This window comes from Pan troglodytes, chromosome 1, assembly GCF_028858775.2.
Source record: "Pan troglodytes isolate AG18354 chromosome 1, NHGRI_mPanTro3-v2.0_pri, whole genome shotgun sequence".
NCBI lineage: Eukaryota > Metazoa > Chordata > Mammalia > Primates > Hominidae > Pan > Pan troglodytes.
The window spans coordinates 187,926,324-187,947,340 of NC_072398.2; the positions used below are offsets into that span (position 1 = coordinate 187,926,324).

The following is a 21,017-nucleotide window of genomic DNA, read 5'->3' on the forward strand; positions in this document are numbered from 1 at the left end:
TTTGAGATGAAGTCTCACTCTGTTGCCCAGGCTGGAGTGGAGTGGCATGATCTCAGCTCACTGCAACCTCCACCGCCCAGATTCAAGCAATTCTTGTGCCTCAGCCTCCCGAGTAGCTGGGACTACAGGCGCCCGCCACTCCTGGCTAATCTTTGTGTTTTTAGTAGAGACGGGGGTTTCACCATATTGGCCAGGCTGGTTTTGAACTCCTGACCTCAGGTGATCCGCCAGCCTCAGCCTCCCAAAGTGCTGGAATTACAGTCATGAGCCAGCTTGCCCAGCCAACTATGCTTTTTTCCTATACAGTATCGGTCGGGTAGCATAGACAGCATCATGGATGCACTGGACAAAGGCATGATTCATGTCCTGAGCCAGATGGAGCAGGACAACACGAGATTTCATCACACTACTCAGAAAGGCACACAGTTTAAAACTTATTAATTGCTTATTTCTGGAATCTTTCATTTAGTATCTCCAGACTGCGGTGAACTGTGGGTAACTGAAACCTCAGAAAGCAAAACTGTGCATAAAGGGGGACTACTGTATTATCTATCTCCCCCACACCAGGTTGCAATATTGTTTTTGATTTAATATCTTGGTGGGGAGTGGGGCAGGTGAAAAATAGATGGTGGGGGGGAAGGCGTGGTAGAGGTGCAGTTTCAGAGGGTTCCACTTGCCCTTCCCCACTGTGATAGCTCTTGCCCCACAGGGCAAAGGCCCAATGTGGGGATTATTCCATCTGCCAACTATGTCAACCCAATTATTCATTCAGAGACTGAAAAAATGACTACTGAGTTGTCTCATGTGCCCAGTGGGTCCACTGTGAGCTGGACTCTGGACAGGACTCCAATTATTAATACCTTCACGCTTAGTTTTTGTTTTTTTTAAATGCATTCAGCTTTTCATTATCTCTCTGTAGAATCGATGCAACTTAACACCAGCTAACTTCATTGTCTTCCTATACACCATCCCTGCTCTTTTCAAACACTTGACTCAGTGTGTGGCCAGGGTGTTCCCTCTGTTGAAGCCTTCTCCAAGTCATTACCAATGAAAGTTTTAGCAATTGAGCCACCACCTTATGCCAGGGACTACCCCTACCCTACATGCCTTGGGGATGGAGTCTTCACTGACAGCTGGACAGCAGGTGATCCAGTAAATGAGCCCATCTGGCCTCCTGTGTCAGTTTTGATCCTTTAGAAAGGAGACACAGTCTGGAGTTAGGAGTGCAAAATATTTATTGGGAGATGCCTGTGAAAGATGAAGGGGGAAGAACAGGAAGAGGAAGAGGAGGGCAAGCCTTCAGACCATGATGCAGATCTGAGAAAGCCTCCATAGGCTCAGTGGGGTGCTCTAGAACCAAGACTGCCTGGTGGAGGAGTCCCCATTGGGCAGAAATGACTAGACTCTGATCCCCCTGTTGTGCTCAGCCACTGATTGAGAGCTGCCTGGGGAGAGTGTAGCCACCTGAGGGTGCTGCATCTGGAGAGGGTTTGCTAACTGCACTCCTTGTAGCTTGCTATGGGTCAAATTTTTGTCTCCTCCAAAAAGATATGTTGAAGTTCTAACCCCCATTACCTCTTGAATGTGACTTTATTTGGAGACAGTGTCATCACAGATGTAACTAGTTGAAATGAGGTTATAATGGAATATGGTAGGCCCCTAATCCAATATGACTGGTATCCTTATAAGAAGATGGCCATGTGAAGACAGAGACACAGGAAGAACACCAGGCGAAGACAGAGGATTGGAGCAAGGCATCTGCAAGCCAAGGCTCCCCTGAAGCTACCAGAAGCTAAGAGAGGCATGGAACAGACCCTTCCTAGCACCTTAGAGGGAGCATGGCCCTGCTGACAGCTTGATTTCAGACTCCTGGCCTCCAGAACTATGAGACAATACATTTCTGTTATTTTAAGCCACCCAGTTTGTGTTCCTTTGTTATGGCAGCCCTAGCAAATGAATACACAGCTGAACAGTAAGTTCTTTTTCGAAGGGAGAGCTGAGAGACCCAGTTCCGTGGCTAACACAAATCCCACACTGGCTCCAAAGCTCACATTTTTTACCTTCCCCTAGGGTCCCCATGAGCTGGGGAGAAAGAGAAGGTCAAGGCTTGATGTCTTTCCTTTGGATGTCCTATACCACCACCACCTTGTCCCATACTGGCCTCTGATGTGTGGACTCATCGGAGACTGGGGTGATGGAGACTTAGGGCAGGCCCCCTACGTACACACACACCCTGATAAGAAAGGCAAGGCTCTAGGGGCCTAAATCCCATCTAAGCCACAGCAGTCCACCTGGCCCCATTGCTTAGGTGACAGGGAAGGAACTAAGAAGGCACTTCATCTGCCACCCGTCATTTCTCCTACAAAGCTGGCCCCCAGTTCCTGTGAAACTGGAGACACTCACTGAAAGGAGGGGGCTAAAGAGGGTGCCCCATACCAAGCCCAGCACCACTAGGGGAGGCCCAAGGGCAGCCTCTGCCAGCCTATATACATGTATATTTCCAGGGAGAGGGTGTGGGTTTCTATCAGATTTTCAGACATCTCTTACCACTCCTCCAAAGGTACGAACCCCTGATTTATTCCAAGTCTTCCTCTCAACCAAATTTCTTCTTCTTTCTTTTTTTCCAAATTTTAAGAGAGAGGGCCTTGCTCTGTCACCTAGGCAGGAGTGCAGTGGCACTATCATAGCTCACTCACTGCAGCCTCGATCTCCTGGGCTCAAACAATCTTCCCACCTCAGCCTTCCAAATAGCTAGGACTACATGTGTGCACCACCATGCCCGGCTAATTCCAAATCTCTTCTTAGCTCTGCACTGGGTTCACGATTTCCTCCCCTCCCTACAGCCCCAGAGACCTGCTCCTTGGTGACACTGTGGGGCCAGGTTCCATTTTTCTCCAAAGAAGACTTTGGCCACCTTTCCCACAAGGCCTGCTCTGTGTCTTTGGAGCTCTACATAGACAAAACTTCATCCACCTGAGGTCTCAGTGGCATGGAAGTGGCAGAGAGCTGAAGTAGGCAGGCTTTGCTATGAAAAAAGATGAGAAGCATTAGGGAGCCCTGAGGGTCGTTGCGAGAAAAGGGGAAGAAAACCCCTGTATCCTGAGTTCACACTCTGTGCCAGGCCTGGTGTGAAGCATTTCCCCCATAGCCTCATTGTTATTGGTGCCACTTTATAAGGTAGAGGTCATGGGCTCAAAGAGAAGTGTAAGGCCCTGGATCCCCAACTACAGAGTGGGGAGATGGAACCTGAACCTGGTCTCCTAGCTCAAGAGCACGCTGCCCTCTCTTGAATCCTCATATGGAGAAAAAGATGGAAATCTGCAATGATTCATCTCCAATTTGGATTCAAATAGAGTCAAGTTTTACATGAAGACCTTTGGGTGTATTGGCCAAACCCTCATTTCTGGTCTCAGGAAAAATTGTGAGAAAGACTTTGTGAGGGCATAAAAGATTACTGGGTATCCTGTCGGGAGTTCTCGTCCAGATTATCGTCACATTTTATTATCCTTGAGACATTTTGCAACTCTCTAGGTTGTGGAAAATTGATAATGCAAATTATTCTTTTCCATAGAAATGCAAGGAAATTGTGTCCAGGGGAATGCAACTGGGTATCACTCTTTTTATTTTTTTTTATTTTTTTGAGATGGAGTCTCACTCTGTCTCCCAGGCTGGAGTGCAATGGCACAATCTCACCTCACCGCAACCTCTGCCTCCTGTGTTCAGGCTATTCTCCTGCTTCAGCCCCCCAAGTAGCTGGGATTACAGGCATGTGTCACCATACCCAGCTAATTTTGTATTTTTAGTAGAGATGGGGTTTCTCCATGTTTGGTCAGGCTGGTCTCAAACTCCCAACTTCAGATTATCCACTCGCCTCGGCCTCCCAAAGTGCTGGGATTACAGGCGTGAGCAACTGCGCCCAGCACTGGGTATCACTCTAAAAACAGATCAATTTTTAAATTCCAATTTTTTTTTGAGACAGGGTTTCGCTCTGTTGCTCAGGCTGGAGTGCAATAATGCAATCACAGTTCACTGCAGCCTTCACCTCCCAGGCTCAAGTGATCCTCCCACCTCAGCCTCCCAAGTAGCTGGGACTGCAGGTGCATGCTACTGCCTAGCTAATTTTTAAAAAAAATTTTGTAGAGACAGAGTCTTACTATGTTGCCCCATCTGGTCTCAAACTCTGGGGCTTAGGCAATCCTCTTGCCTCAGCCTCCCAAAGTGCTGGAATTACAAGCGTAAGGAATGGCACCTGGCCTAAACATTTCTAAATTCATCAGCATTCTTATAGCCTATATACATGTGGTTCTTTAAGTGCTCCTTTGAACCAGTTGTAACATCTTACCAGTTCCCTCATTAATTAATGGGTTAAATGACACATGTTCATTAAATATTTGTACGTGACTGGGAAATTCATATTCTTGGATGACTTTGGCTCTGACCCAAATCCCCTACTCATGACAAGGTTTGAGAGGCAGGACTTTGGATTACTCAGAACTAGCTTTTTAAGACCTCTTTCAGAGTCCATAAACATTCTTTTCCTTTTCGTTCTTTTCTTTATTTTTATTACTATTTCCTGTCTTATTAATATTTATTCTCGTGTGTGTCATAGGAAGGGCCACGAGCACAAATGTACCTGTGTCTCTTGGTAGGAAGGCATATGTGCTAGCCAAGGCCACACGGGAGACATTTATTGACTCTGTCACCTCCTCTGTTTACTCGCTCTCCAAGGACAGACTGTAACCCAGCAGGATGGGAAGGGGCAGGAGGTTCGGGAGCCTTCTTGGACACTTGGACTTTGGTAACAGGAAAGGCTGTTGGAGGCTCCAGTACTGATAACCTCCTAGGCCAGTGTGAGCCGGACAATCTGGGAGCCGGGCAGAGTGGACAATTCTGATGAGGCTGAGGATCCACCAACGTCTGAAAGACAATGCTGTTGGTCCCATTGGCCCCCCGCAGGGACCGGCCCGAGCTGAGCCCCAGAGCAGGAAGGAAATCATCCTGAAAGCCGAAGTTCAGGATGGTCCCCCAGAGCTGTGGTCTCCAAACCTCTTTGATCTCATACCATTACTGGTTAAAAATAATCAGAGTTATGCAGCTTCTATATAGGTACATTTTCTTTTTAAATTTTAGGTTTGTTTATCTCCATATTAAACAGTAATAAGATGTAATTACTTTTGTTATTTAAAAACAAACAAACAAACAAAGAGGTGTTTTTCCTAAAGACCAGAGGACTGTCTTGCGTCCCCACTTTGGAAATCATACTGTCCAGAGAGAGACTGTTTTCACAGGACAGGGGGAGAGTGGAGCATGCAGGGAGCGTGTAGCCTGGATCTGCCACCCGCAACTTTGACAAACTGTGTCTCCCCTCTAGGGCTGTATCTCCATCCATTTAAAATTGGAATGAGAGCACCTGTCACTAGCAAACCTCCCATATGGTTTTAGCATAAACACCACTCTACATAAAAAATGCAAAGTATTATAATTATGGGCTGTGTGTGTGTCATTTCCAACAGACTGAAATAGTGGCATTTTTTTTTTTTAACAGCAGCCAAAGCCTTTAGGGCCAGAATGAAAGCCCAGATCTAAACAAAGGAACATCCCCCAGAATGCTATAAACTCACTGCAGTAAAGCCTGTCTACGACTACAGTCAGATCCTCTTCTAAGGGTTTGTGTTAAGGGTGAGAGAATCCTGGACAGGACCAAGAGACGTAATCAGGGCCCCAAGATAAACAGTGTTGCCTTCTTTTCTTTGCCGCTTGTAATAACCAAAAACTTTGTGGTGTTACTATTTGCTAAAAGTAACCATACTATCTACTACCATTTATTGAGCACTCCAGATTCAAAGTACTTTTTTTTTTTTTTTTGAGACGGAGTTTTGCTCTTGTTGCCCAGGCTGGAGTGCAATGGTACGATCTTGGCTCACCGAAACCTCTTGCCTCCCTGGTTCAAGCAATTCTCCTGACTCAGCCTCCTGAGTAGCTGGGATTACAGGCATGCACCACCACACTTGGCTAATTTTGTATTTTTAGTAGAGACGGGGTTTCTCCATGTTGGTCAGGCTAGTCTTGAACTCCCGACCTCAGGTGATCTGCCCACCTCGGCCTCCCAAAGTGCTGGGATTACAGGCATGAGCCACCGCACCCAGCCCAGATTCGAAGTATTTTGTGCACATTATCTCATTTAGTTTTCAAAATAATCCAGGAGTAGGGCATTATTATCCCATTTTACATGTGGGGAGCCTGAAACTCAGATACGTTAAATAAGTGGACAAATAACCTGGACACTGAGTGGCAAAGATAAGTCTGCCAGCCCCAACACCACCTTCGCTACCACACTCTAGTACGGCTCACACCTTCCTCCCATGTGCCTCCAGTCTCTGGTGAGATGCGCAGCAATGCCCTTCTGTCAGACTGTCATCCTCCCTTCAGGACCCCCTGAGAGACGGATGCCAGGCGTGTCACCAGCTAGCTGTGCAGAAACCCTGGGTCCAAGAAAGTCACCAGCAGCTCTAAGATGTGCCTTAGATGAAGGAGTTGAGGCTGGCACAGCCATATTCCTGGCAGCTCAGAGCTTGCAGTTGGAAAGCATTTAGACGTGTCAGATTTGGGACTACTATTTCATTGAGTTCTCAAACTGAGGCCCACAAATGTGATAACTCTGCTTGGGGACTCCCATGGTTGGTTAATGTAAAAAGGCAGACACTGCTATATTTGTTTGAAGTCAGTCTGAAGTTTGAATCTCAGCTCTACCATGCATTCACTGCACCTTTTTTGGCAAGTGGCTTCCCCTCTCTGAGTCTTGGTTTCCTAATTGGTAAGATAACACCTACCTCATGACTGCTTTGCTACAAATATTAGGTTCGATCATATGCAATTGCCAATATTCAACCACTTTTTACTGACAGAAACAGCAACTTCATGCAGCTCAACTCTAGTATTCTTGAGGACTTTATTCATCAAGGTTTTCCAGAGAAATGAAATCAGTAGGAGCTCTGTGTGTGTGTGTGTGTGCGCGCGTGTGTGCATGTGTGTGTGCATGTGTATGTGTGTGCGTGTATGTGTGTGTGTGCACGCATGTGTGTGCGTGTTTATATGTGCGTGTGTGTATGTCTGTGTGCATGTGTGTGTGTGTGTTTGTGCGTGCGTGTGTGTGTGTGTGTGAAGTTGGCTCATGTGATCATCAGGGCTGGCAAGTCTGAAGCCTGTAGGGTAGGTCTGAAGGCTGGAAATTCAGGTAAGACTCAATGTTGCAGCCTTGAGTCTGAAGGCGACAGGGCAAACCAGCAGGTGCACAACTCACGCAGAGTTTCTATGTTGCAGTGTTGAGGCTGCCTCAGTCTTTCCGCAAACTTCAATCTTTGCTGTGAGGAGGCCGGGGTGGCTGACAGTAGTGAGTAAAGGGGAGAGTATATGAGATGAGTCCAGAAAAGACCTAGGGTGCCCTGCAGATCATTGTTGTGTGGGAAAATGAGGATTAAATCAGAGACACGTGTGTGTCAAGTAATGAACATGGTATTTGGCAGAAAGTGGCAGCCTTCATTCCTCTTAGTGACCTAAGCCCAGAGCACAGGCTGGTGGATTCTCGTTCAGGCCTCCTTCCTCCCTGCCGCCAGAATCCCAAGTCCTGGACTCCAGCTTTATTCACTTCATCCCCAAGCAGGGATTTGTGGAGCCTGTGGACCATCATGACAGCCTGGAAATCCAACAGTACCTGCTGCATAAGTGAGAGAGCCAGGATCCACGGAGAGAGGAGCCCAGGGCCACCCTGAGTGGGCCAGACTGAGGAGGGGGCGGGGGCTGATATATGCGGAGCCGCGCCCCCACTGGCATCTCAGCCCTGACCCGCCTGCCCAGGCTGGGCTGTAGCCTTGTCCAGCTCTGTCCCAGGCTTTGTTCCTGAGTCTTCGAGGCCCCTCTTCCTGCCAAACAAAGCCCCCAGCCTCCGCCTGCCGCCCAACAGGCACCTGGGGCCTCCGGGCCTGGGAATCAAAGCCTGTTTTGCAAAGGAGGCCCTGTGTTTGGAGAAACACCCATCCCCTGCTGCCCAGCCCTTCAAAGAGCCGGCATTGTTCTGCACTGAGAAGGCGCCTCCTGACGCGAGCAGGGGCCGGGCTGACGCGGGTGGATCTCTGATCTCAGGCCAGGCCCCCACGCCACTTGGAGTAGGGCCGGGGGGACCTAGGGGCCAGGGTGGGAGCAGTCTGTCCTGTGGCATTGTGCCCCTTTCCCGTCCTCTGCCCACCTGGGCCTCCATCCGTGTGTCCTCACCGAGGCCTGGACCTGGAAACCTGGAGAACCAGGCAGGCCCAGAGGGGCATGAGGAGAAGAACTGAGGTAGAGACAGGGCTTAGTGATCACAGAGGTGTTCAGGGCAAGTATGTTGAAAGACTCTGTAAAAAAATACCTTCAGCTTACAGATTACAGGACTGAGGCCAGAGGAGAAATGGAACTGGGTCCAGAGCCCAACTCAAGCTGGGGTCAGGCTGAGCCTTGACTTATACCCTTGGTAATCATAATCGTATGTCCAGACTAAGGCCCAGATCTTCTGAGCTGGATTTCAGTACTCTTTTTCTTTCCTAAAGAAATATTTCAAGGCCAGGTGCAGTGGCTCCTGCCTGTAATCCCAGCACTTTGGGAGGCCAAGGCGGGTGGATCACCTGAGGTTGGGAGTTTGAGACCAGCCTGGCCAACATGGTGAAGCCCTGTCTCTACTAAAAATACAAAAAATAGCTGGGCGTGGTGACGTGCACCTGTAATCCCAGCTACTCAGGAGGCTGAGGTGGGAGGATTGCTTGAGCTGAGGAGGTCAAGGCTGCAGTCAGCCAAGACTGCACCACTGCCCTCCAGCCCGGGTGACAGAGTGAGACCCCATCTGAAAAAGAAAAAGAAAAAATAAATATTTCATATATACTTTTTTCCCTCAGAGTTGTTTTTATTGCAACTTTGGTAGAGATGACCTTCCTTTTAGATAAATGCTCTTAACAGAGAGTTAAGGCCATAGAACTAGCAGCAGGGCCCAGGTGGGTCCTGAGAGCTCCCTCAGTACTCAGAGCCCCTACCCTGCTGCCTATTTTCCTCCTGCTGCCATCCTCACACTTCGCATGGCCCAGAGTTGGCTGTGGGGCCTCTTAGCCTCATCCCTGTTGCACAAACGAAGTCTCTCAAGGCACAGAGAGGTGAAATAATCTGCCCAAAGTCATACAGGAAACCAGGGACAAGACACAACCCAGAACCACATCTCAGATGTGACTTCCGTACTCTTTTTTCCCTCCAACTACACTCCTCCTGAAGCCATATAATTCCAGGTCCCTCTGCCCACGGTGTCCCTGGTACTAACATTTACTTTGCAGTCTGTGATAATGATTAAGATCAAGGGCTCTTTAATCAGACAGACTGGAGTCCAGTTTAGTTCCCCTTCTCTGTAAGACTTTAAGTAAACTACTCATCCATTCTGAACCTCAGTCTCTTCTGTAGAATAGGAACAACAGTAGCTGCCAACCTTAAAGGCTGTTGTGAAGATTCACTTGGGGGGCAACCTATGAAAAGTCCTTAGCACATAATAATAAACACTCGGGAAGTACTGTCTGATTAATCATTATTCCTCCTACTTTCACTATGTGGAAGGGAGGGGAAAGGAGGGGCCGTGGTAAGGTGTGGAACTGTCTCTTTGCATGAGCTGCTTCCTGAGGCAAACAGCAACAACTCCTTCCTGTTGGGCTAAAGGAAGAAGGAAAGGGAAGGGAGGGAAGCGGGGCGGGGTGGGGGGAAGACAGGCAGAGAGAGACTTTGAGCTCCAGCTTGGGATTCTTGCATTTCACCTACTTGGCCTTCTGGGTACTCAGTGTGACCTTTTGACAGTCAGGATGTTGCTGTCCTGGTCATCTTTGTCAAACATCTAATGACCACAGAGGTGGCTTCCAGCTCCAGAATCCTGGAAAATTCCACAAGACTGTTTGGAGAGGTGGGATAGCAGAGTAGAAGCTGTGGCAACACCTTAACAAGCCACTTCACTTCTCTGAGGCTTGCTCGAGAAACAGGTGACCACAATGGTCCAAGGTTCCAGTCCCAGCCCTGTTGTTTGCTAATTGTATGAACTTGGGCAAGTCTCTTAGCTTCTGTGGATCTCAATTTTTTTCCACTAAACAAGAATAATAAAATTCATGCAATATTATGATTTAGGATATTCTATATGCCATGTTACCAGACCCTAAATGATGCCAAAGATGACATTATCCAAAAACATGTAAAATGCCTATACATATACAATATACAATGCATGTTATATTATAGATACTTAACAAATTCTAGTTTCCTTTGGAGCCAGAGTTTAGACTCTCTTAAATTTGTGTCAATGGACAAGTCACAATCATATAATAAATAGCTATTGGTTATATGATTCTTCATCTGTAAACTGGGGCTTAAAATACCTTCCTTACAATAATAATAATAACATTAGCTTGTGTTTGTTGATTATGTATGACATTTGGGCATTCTCTGTGCTCAGGATTTTTCTTTGAGACAGGGTCTCACCCTGTTACCTAAGCTTCAGTTCAGTGGCATAATCATGGTTCATTACAGCCTCAGTCTTCTGGGCTCGAGCAATCTTCCTACCTCAGCCTCCTGAATGGCTGGTACTACAGGTGCGTACTACCATGCCTGGCTAATTTTTTATTTTTTTATAGAGACAGGGTCTTGCTTTGTTGCCCAGGTTGGTTTCGAACCCCTGGACTCAAGGAATCCTCCCACCTCAGCCTCCCAAAGTGCTGGGATTAGAGGTGTGAGCCACCATGCCTAGCCAGCATTTTAAATATATTAAGTTACATAATCTCAAAAACTCCATAAAGAGGTTTTTGTTGTTTTAGAGACAGGATCTCACTCTGTAGTCCACGCTGGAATGCAGTGGTATGATCACAGCTCACTATAGTCTTGAACACCTGGGCTCAAGTGATCCTCCTGCCTCAGCCTCCTGAGTAGCTGGGACTACAGGCATGCACCACCACACCTGGTACATTTCTTAATATTTTTGTAGAAATGGGGGGTCTTGCTTTGTTGTCCAGGCTGGTCTCGAACTCCTGGTCTTAAACAATCCTCCTGCCTTGGCCTCCCAAAGTGCTGAGATTACAGGCATGAGCCACTGTATCCAGCTCCTGCTGTCTTGAACGAGAAAAGCAGGCCAAGTAGAATTAGCAGTAGGATGGCAGTTCTGCTTTTAAAATGTGCATCTGAGACTGGATGCAGTGGCTCACGCTTATAATCCTAGCACTTTGGGAGGCTGAGGCAGGAGGATTGCTTGAGCCCAGGAGTTTGAGACCAGCCTGGGCAACACAGCAAGACTCCATCTCTACTTTTTATTTTTATTTTTATTTTTTTTATTTATTTTTGAGATGGAGTTTTGCTCTTGTTGCCCAGGCTGGAGTGCAGTGGCATGATCTCAGCTCACTGCAACCTCCGTCTCCCGGGTTCAAGCGATTCTCCTGCCTCAGCCTCCCAAGTAGCTGGGATTACAGGCGCCCGCCACCACACCCAGCTAATTTTTTCATTTTTAGTAGAGACGGGGTTTCACCATGTTGGCCAGGCTGGTCTCGAACTCCTGACCTCGTGATCCACCCACCTCGGCCTCCCAAAGTGCTGGGATTACAGGCATGAGCTACCATGCTCGGTCAATACTCCATCTCTAAAAAGAAAAAATGAAAAAGAAAAAAAAATGTGCGTCTGTTTTTATGTGCAGAGAAAAGCCAGGGAGAATGTCTGTCAAAATGTTTCTGTGGTTATTGATGAGTGATTGAATTGGATGCATTTTGTTTTTTTCTTCATACTTTTTTACATTTTCCAATTTTTTTAAATAAGAAAAATGATGGAACATAGGTACTAGAGGAAGAATAAAAGTAGGCTTCTAGGCACTCCTTCATTCAATAAGTGCTTATTTGTGTACTCCGTCAAATTATATTTTTGAGTGCATATTATAATGGGCCAGGTACCAGATGGAGTGTTAGGGATAAAACAGTGGCCTAGTGGCTGGGCATGGTGGCTCACGCCTGTAATCCCAGCACTTTGGGAGGCCGAGGCGGATGGATCACCTGAGGTCAGAAGTTCAAGACCAGCCTGGTCAACATGGTGAAACCCTGTCTCTACTAAATATGCAAAAATTAGCCGGGCGTGGTGGCGGCACCTGTAATCCCAGCTACTCAGGAGGCTGAGGCAGGAGAATCACTTGAACCCGGGAGGCAGAGGTTGCAGTGAGCCGAGATCGCGCCATTGCGCTCCAGCCTGGGCAACAAGAGCGAAACTTTGTTCCAAAAAAAAAAAAAACAAAACAGTGGCCTGGAATGCTGAGAACCATTCCAATGTCAGATGCTCTGTACCAATTGTCCCCACATGTGCACTCCACTCATTCGTATACTTAACAGAGGTGATCAGACACTGCTGCCAGGCACACCAAGTCCCACACTAGGCACTGAGTACACAAATGGCCTCAGTCAAAGGCCCCACCTCCAGGAACTCACAGAGCTCAACACATACTGCTGCAGTCCAGCACAGTCAGGGCCATAGCAGGGGACATGAGCATTAAAGGAGGGAGCTGCTGACATGGAGACCATGAAGACTTCCCCAAGGAGAAAACAGACAGGCCCCGGGTGCAGGAGGACACACCCTCAGAGTGCTTGGAGAATTTTGCCGCATTCCTAGATTGCTAGACCAGGAAGCTATGACCACTGAAGGTAGGAGACAGTCAGAGTTGACACATTCAAAACCCAGCAACACAGTTTGGAACAGCTTGCATTAAAAACTGTAAAATATGCATACCCATTGGTCCAGTCATTTCACATCTAGGCACTTATAGCAAAGAAACAACTAAAAATATGTACAGAGATTTAGCTGCTGGTATGTTCATTTGAGCATTGAGAAACAGTAGAGTGTAGGGGTTAAGCCCACAGACTTGGAATCTTTGTCTGCCTGGATGTTAATCAGGCCCCACCACTTAACTCACTAGCTGTGTGACCTTTGACAAGTCACATACTACTTCTGTGTTGAAATTTCCCAATTTTGCTGGGCGCGGTGGCTCACGCCTGTAATCCCAGCACTTTGAGAGGCCGAGGCGGGCGGATCACAAGGTTAGGAGATCGAGACCATACTGGCTAACATGGTGAAACCCCGTCTCTACTCAAAATACAAAAAATTAGCCAGGCGTGGTGGTGGGCAACTGTAGTCCCAGCTACTCAGGAGGCTGAAGCAGGAGAATGGTGTGAACCCGGGAGGCGGAGCTTGCAGTGAGCGGAGATGGTGCCACTGCACTCCAGCCGGGGTGGCAGAGCAAGACTCCGTCTCAAAAAAAAAAAAAGAAATTTCCCAATTTATAAAATGGAGACAGTAATAGTACCCAATTCATAAGGTTTTAGGAGAGATTAAATGAGTTAACATTGGTAAAGCACTCAAACAGTGTGATGGCAAGCACCATAAAAACGTTTGAAGAGGCCAGGTGTGGTGGCTCATGCCTATAATCACAGCAATTTGGGAGGCCAAGGCAGGCAGATCGCTTGGGCGCAGGAATTTGAGACCAGCCTGGCCAACATGGCAAAACCCTGTCTCTACCATCAAAAATACAAAAATTAGCCAAGCATGGTGGCCTACACCTGTAGTCCCAGCTACTTGGGAGGCTGAGGTGGGAGGATGGCTTGAGCCCAGGAGGCGGAGGTTGCAGTGAGCTGAGATTGCACCAGTGCACTCAGCCTTGGTGACAGAGTGAGACCCTGTCTTAAAAAAAAAAAGAAAGAAAAAAAAAAAGAAAAGAAGCCAGATGTGATGGCTCACATCTGCAATCCCAGCACTTTGGGAGGCTGAGGTGGGCAGATCACGAGGTCAGGAGTTCGAGACCAGCCTGGCCAACATAGTGAAACCCCGTCTCTACTAAAAATACGAAAATTAGCCGGGCGTGGTGGCACGTGCCTGTAATCCCAGCTACTTGGCAGGCTGAGGCAGGAGAATCGCTTGAACCCGGGAGGTGGAGGTTGCAGCGAACCAAGATCACACCACTGCACACCAGTCTGGGTGACAGTGTGAGACTCTGTCTCAAAAAAAAAAAGAAAAAGAAAAAGAAAAAACGTTTGAAGAAAACTGGAAATAACCTAAATGTCCAACATTAGAGATTTGCTCATTTGACATTCATATGATAGGATACCATACAAATATTAAAAATCTAAAAATGATTTAGAAGAATATTCAATGAATAAAGAGACATTCAGAATATGACTAAGTGAAAAGAAAAATAAAGCCAGTTACCAAACAACATGCTTGATTAATATTTAAATGTATTTGCATAGAAGAATGCCTGGAAGGACCTGTATAGCAAATTAACACCAGTGGTTAAGGCTGGACAATGGGATTGCATGGAACTGTTATTTTTTCTTTTTAATCAACTCTATTTTCTAATTATCTTTCTAGAATCAATATAAATTTATTTTGTAATTTTAAAATATTCACAAATGCAGGAAATAATGACTTAGCTCCACCAGTTAAAAAAAGGACTGAGTTTTATTCTATAACATTTATTTATTCACTTAATAAATATTCAAGTATCTACTATGTGCCAGGCATTAGGGCACCATTCTAAGTGCTGTCCAGCAGCAAGTTCAGTGGGTCCAGAACAACATCACTGTGAAGAAGAAAAAGGAGGAGGAGGACAGGGAGGAGGGGCAGGAGGGATGGAGGCACTTCAAATGGGTTCAGATTGGGGTCTGGACTCGAGCATGAATACACACAGGTCTTCTTTCCAACAGTCCTTGGTGAGGACTTCTCAGTAGTGAGCTATGCGTCTATTCAAAGTAACCAGCCTTTCCTTCCAAATAACTCGTTGACAGGGAGACACAGGAGCTCATGCCACATGTGAAGGGACAGAACAGAAACATCTGCTGAGGGAGATGTCACCGTGCTGGGGACTTTCAGGCCACCCATTCAGTGAATCCTCCCAACCACTTTGTGAGGAAGGTATCATCGTCTCTATTTTCCCGGATGAGGAGCGAGAGGCTTGGAGAAGTAAAGTTACTCGTCTAAGGGGACCCAGCCAGACAGGGGGTGAGCTAGGACTTGAACCCAGCTCCTTCTGGCTGAGATGCCTTCACCCTTCTACTGTAGGACCCACCACCTCCCTCCACCCCTTCATCATCACCATCAATGCTCCAGGGTGTTTCGTGGGAGGCACATTGCTAAGGGCAGTGTCTCAGGGTTACTCTTCACCTGTGAGGTGGAGGGATGAGGGGGTGAGGAGACTGAGGCTCAGAGACGTTGCTACCTGCCCCAGGTCACACGGCTCTGGCATGGTGGAACTGAGATAGGCACACGGTCCTGCTGGGTTCCAGTGCTCTGATCCTGAACACCCACACCACCTCGCTTCTCCTCCGGTCCTTGGTTAGCCTCCTCTGAACACCACGGTGCATCTTTGGGGTAGCATTTGTGAACGCAAAAAGTGTCAACTTTTCTTTCCTTTCTTTTTTTTTAAGAGATGGAATTTCGCTCTTGTCGCCCAGGTTGGAGTGCAATGGCGTGATCTCGGCTCACTGCAACCACTGCCTCCAGGGTTCAAGCGATTCTGCTGCCTCAGCCTCCCGAGTAGCTGGGATTACAGACGCCTGCCACCACACTGGACTAATTTTTTGTATTTTTAGTAGAGATGGGGTTTTGCCATGTTGGCCAGGCTGGTCTCAAACTTCTGAGCTCAGGTGATCCATCTTCCTCGGCCTCCCAAAGTGCTGGGATTGCAGGCACCTGCTACTGCCCCTGGCCTTCTTTCCCTTTTCTTGCTTTTTACAACATTCATTGTCTTCTAGCAGGGAGTCTATGTCACTGTGGAAAGACAAAGAAGTCAGAGCAGCAGAAAGGAAGATGTAGGAGGAGTGTTTGACAATCCATCAAGCCATAAGAATAAAAATTTCATTCTTTTACAGGAGTAAAAATTCTATCTCCGAAGAATGAGCATAGAAATATGGGAGATAAGAGAATGGAGAATGGCTCAAAACCAAAGTCTTGGAGGTACAGTTAAAGGAACTAGAAATATTTAACCCAGAGAAAAGTATTATAGTTTTGTTCATTCAACCAACAGACAAGTGTAAGGCTTCTCCTCTGGGGCAACTATTGTGCAAGGTGCCGGTGACTCGGAAATAAACCAAACGGACATGGCCTCTGTCCTTGTGGAACCTAAAATGGGTAGATGGTTGTGATCTCTGCCTGAAAACACCGAAGGGGCACGGGGAAGACAGCGTGGTCTTGTTCTGTGTGAATCTCGAAGACAGCTGGGACTGTTGTGTGGAAGTTTCAGCGGGCAGGTTTCTGCCCCAAAGGAGGAAGAATTTGCTAACAGAGCTCTTCTTCCAAAATGGACAGGCGCTTTGGGGAGTTCGTAAGCTCCCCATCGTGGAGGAAAGGAGGTATGACCCCTTTGAGAAGTTACAGGCTGGGCGCGGTGGCTCACACCTGTAATCCCAGCACTTTGGGAGGCCAAGGTGGGTGGATCACTTGAAGTCAAGAGTTCAAGACCAGCCTGGCCAACATGTGAAACCTCGTCTCTACTAATAAAAAAAATATATAGCTGGGCGTGGTGGTGCACACCTGTAATTCCAGCTACTCGGGAATTATACTGAGGCAGGGGAATCGCTTGAACTGGGGAGGCAGAGGTTTCAGTGAGCTGAGATCACACCACTGCACTCCAGCCTGGTTGACGAAGTGAGACTCTGTCTCAAAAAAAAAAAAAAAAAAAAAAGAAAGGAAAAGAAAAGAAAAGAAAGAAAATACAGAGGAGGGGCTGTATTAGTTAGGGGCTGCCATGACAAGATACCATAGCCTGGCCGACTTAAACAACAGAAATTTATTTCTCACAGCTCTGAAGATGGGGAATTCCAAGATCAAGGTACCAACTGATTCCATTTCTGGTGAGGGCTCTATTCCTGCTTGCAAACAGCCACCTTCTCACGATGTCCTCACATGTTTCCTTGGTGTGTGAGCAAGGAGGGATAGAAAGCCAGCTCTCTGGTCTCCCTTTTTATTATTTATTTATTTAGAGACAGAATCTCACTCTGTCGCCCAGGCTGGAGTGCAGTGGCACGATCTCTGCTCACTGCAACCTCCACCTCCTGGGTTCAGGTGGTTCTCTGCTTCAGTCTCCCAGGTAGCTGGGATTACAGTCACACACCACCACACCCGGCTAATTTTTGTATTTTTATTTTTTATTTATTTATTTATTTTTGAGATGGAGTCTTGCTCTGTCGCCCAGGCTGGAGTGCAGTGGCATAATCTCGGCTCACTGCAAGCTCCGCCTCCGGGGTTCACGCCATTCTCCTGCCTCAGCCTCCTGAGTAGCTGGGACTACAGGCACCCACCACCACGCCCAGCTAATTTTTTTGTATTTTTAGTAGAGACGGGGTTTCACCATGTTAGCCAGGATGGTCTCGATCTCCTGACCTCCTGATCTGCCTGCCTTGGCCTCCCAAAGTGCTGGGATTACAGGCGTGAGCCACCGTGCCCAGCCTAATTTTTGTGTTTTTATTAGAGACCTGGTTTCACTATGTTGGCCAGGCTGGTCTCAAATTCCTAACCTCAAGTGATCCACCTGCCTCGGCCTCCCAAAGTGCTGGGATTACAGGCGTGAGCCACCGCGCCTGGCCTGGTCTCCCTTTTTAAAATTTTTTTTGAGACAGAGTTTCACTCTTATTGCCCAGGCTGGAGTGCAATGGCGTGATCTTAGCTCACTGCAACCTCTGCCTCCTGGGTTCAAGTGATTCTCCTGCCTCAGCCTCCCAAGTAGCTGGGATTACAGGCATGTGCCACCACGCCCATTTAATTTGGTATTTTTACTAGAGATGGGGTTTCTCCATGTTGGTCAGGCTGGTCTCGAACTCCCGACCTCACGTGATCCACCCACCTCGACCTCCCAAAGTGCTGGGATTACAGGCCTGAGCCACCGCACCCGGCCTGTTCTCCCTTTTTGTAAGGTCACTAATCTCATCACAACTTCTCCATCTTATCTAACCCTAATTATCTCCCCAAAGCTCTGTTTCCAAATACTATCACATTGGGCGTTATGGCTTCCATTGAATTTAAGAGGGACACAAACATTCAGTCCTTAACAGGAGTCTCAAGAACCAGGCAGTGGGACTAGCTCACCTGAGAGGGCTCTGCTGTGCCTGATTCTGTGCTTCTGGGGAAGTGAGGACCATGTACACCCCACTGCTGAGGATCCACTGTGTATCAGGCGGCTGAACTTAGGCAGGGTGAGGAGTTGAGAACCAGACAGAATGACTGAGTGGTTCACCCATCGCCCTCTCTGCTCTGGGGTTGGCGATGCAAAGATGAGCAAAACCACTCCGGGTTATACCACTCCAAGCAAGTCACTTACCCTCCTGCAATCTTAACTTCTTCATCTGAGACAGGGTATGACAGTGCCACTTTCTCATAAAATTACTGTGAGGACAGAATGGGGAAATGTATGTGAAGGCATAGAGTGGACACCTGATGAGCACCCAGCAGATGCAAGTCGCCACTTAAGAAAACTAACAAAAATTATAAGGGGATGGGACACACAGAAACCCAGACGGGGAGAGCACGGAGTAAGAGGCGTGGCGGCAGGTGTTGACGGTGGCAGAGTCTCCACATCAGAGGAGGCTTAGTTTGCACAAGTACCCCCTTGGCATTCAGGAAAAGCTTTTCAGTAGAAGGGACGTTTTGAGCTAAAACATGAAAGAAGGCTGAGAGGCTGGCTGTGGTGGCTCACTCCTCTAATCCCAGCACTTCAGGAGGCTGAGACAGGAGGATCGCTTGAGCACATGAGTTCGAGAACTGCCTGAACAACAAAGTGAGACCCCGTCAAAAAATTAGAAAATTAACCAAGCGTAGTGTTGTGTGCCTGTGGCCCCAGCTGCTTGGGAGGCTGAGGTGGGAGGATCGCTGGAGCCCAGGAGATCGAGGCTGCAGTGAGCAGTATTCACACCACTGCACTCCAGCTGAGACCCTGTCTCAAAAAAACAAGAAGACTGAGGAAGTCGTGGAGTTAGGGGCAAAGTTGCTGTAAAGCAAAGAATGAGAAATAGACAGGCTGCTGGGCTAACTGGAGAAAGAAAATGGCTCAGGTGACCACACAAATCGATTCACTCATTCTCCCATTGGTCATCAGTCACCTCCCACAGCATCACCGTGGACCCTGCTGACAGCCAGAACCACTCCAGCTCTAAAACTCTAACTCCCACACCTCGCCAGCTGCCCACAGCCTCTCCTCTTCCCACTCACCAACTGCATGAATCCCTCTGCTTGTGCTCTCTGATGACACAGGCCCCTCCAGCCACTGGCCCTCTACTTTCTTCCAGCCCATCACCCTCTTCTTCCTCATGTCCTTCCTTATCACAGCTCAGGGTGGAGGTGCAGTGTCTCAGTAACGGTCTTTTCAATGCTATGAGTTCTCTTCCCTGTGTCTTCATCTCACTGGTCAAGCAAACTCCACCCCTTCTGCATCCTCCCATGCCTGTCCCTGGCAAGCCAAATGCTGCTGAGACAGTCCCACCACAGCCAGAGGCTTCCCCGTAGCCCCAGGACCCTCACTTCGGATGGGCCTTGGACACTGCTCAGTAATCAACCACTATCCATTGGCATCTTAAAAAACTTCACCACTCCTCAAACCTGTACCCCTCTGCCATTATTCTTAGAGATGACACCACCTTCTACTTAGCAGAGAAAGAAGATGCCACCCCTTGTCTTCTCCCATTGACACACACACACACGCACACACACCTGCGTGCACACACATGCACGTGAACACATACACATGCAGACATTCAGAGACATGCACACACCCCTACATCCATCCTCTTCTCTTTTCCTCTGTTTCAACATGGAAGCTGTCGCTCTCATCTAAAGCCAACCCTCCACCTGGATTCTGATGCCCTCCCTTTCCCTTTCCTCAGGAACCTATGTTTCTTATTATCCCTTCTTCTCTTGGATTTTCTGTCTCTACTTCTAGATAAGATCCTTTCAGCTAGCCTTTATACACAGTCAAATCACATTTTTTTTTTTTTTGAGATGGAGTCTTGCTCTGTTGCCCAGGCTGGCGTGCAATGGTGCGATCTCAGCTCACTGCAACCTCCGCCTCCGGGGTTCAAGCAATTCTCCTGCCTCAGCCTCCCGGGTAGCTGGGATTACAGGCACCCACCACCATGCCTGGCTAATTTTTGCATTTTTAGTAGAGATGGGGTTTTGCCATATTGGCAAGGCTGGTCTGGAACTCCTAACCTTAGGTGATCTGCCCGCCTCAGCTTCCCAAAGTGCTGGCATTACAGGCATGGGCCACCGTGCCCAGCCCAAATCACCTTCTTAACCAAAAACAAATGCCACCTCTGTCACCTTCTCATCTCCCTCAGCAACCACTCGCTCTCTGTTTCTCATCTCCACTGCAGGGGCAGGGGCCGTCTGCACTGTCTCCATGTCCTTACCTCCCACTCATCTTTTCTGACAGCTCTAGGGAGGCATAAGTGATGTACAATGAACTGCACATACTGAAAGTGTACTATTTGATGAGTTTTGCCATATGTATACACCTGGGAAACCCTCACTATAATAAAGGTAATGAACATCTCCATCACTCACAAGTGTCCTTGTTCCCATGTACAAGCTTCTTGCTCCATCACTCACTAAAAATACCCTTGATAAAGGTACCAGGGTGTGCTTGCTTCAGTAGCACATACATTGAAATTGGAATGATACAGCTGCTCAAGGATGACACACAAATTTGTGATGTGTTCCATATTTTTAAAATGTCTTTATTTTAAAATGGTACCAGTGGGCTACCTCTCACCAAACCTGATGGGAAATGGTCATTGTCTCTCAGATGTCTCAGAAATATCCTAAATTCAATCTGTTCAAAACCAGACTGATAGGCTTATCCCAAAACCTACTTCTCTTCCAGTAGTACCACCAGGAATTGTTCCTGACACACTTAGGCAATGCTGCACAAAGCGCCTTCCACTTCACCTACACAGCTGCCTCCA

The 21,017-nt window shown here is 47.7% G+C and overlaps 1 pseudogene; it reads left to right on the forward strand.

Annotated features, from left to right (window-relative positions):
* The first annotated feature begins 20,691 nt into the window (after window positions 1-20,691).
* Window positions 20,692-20,780, forward strand: LOC112207078 (U6 spliceosomal RNA; annotated as a pseudogene).
* Window positions 20,781-21,017: the final 237 nt, after the last annotated feature.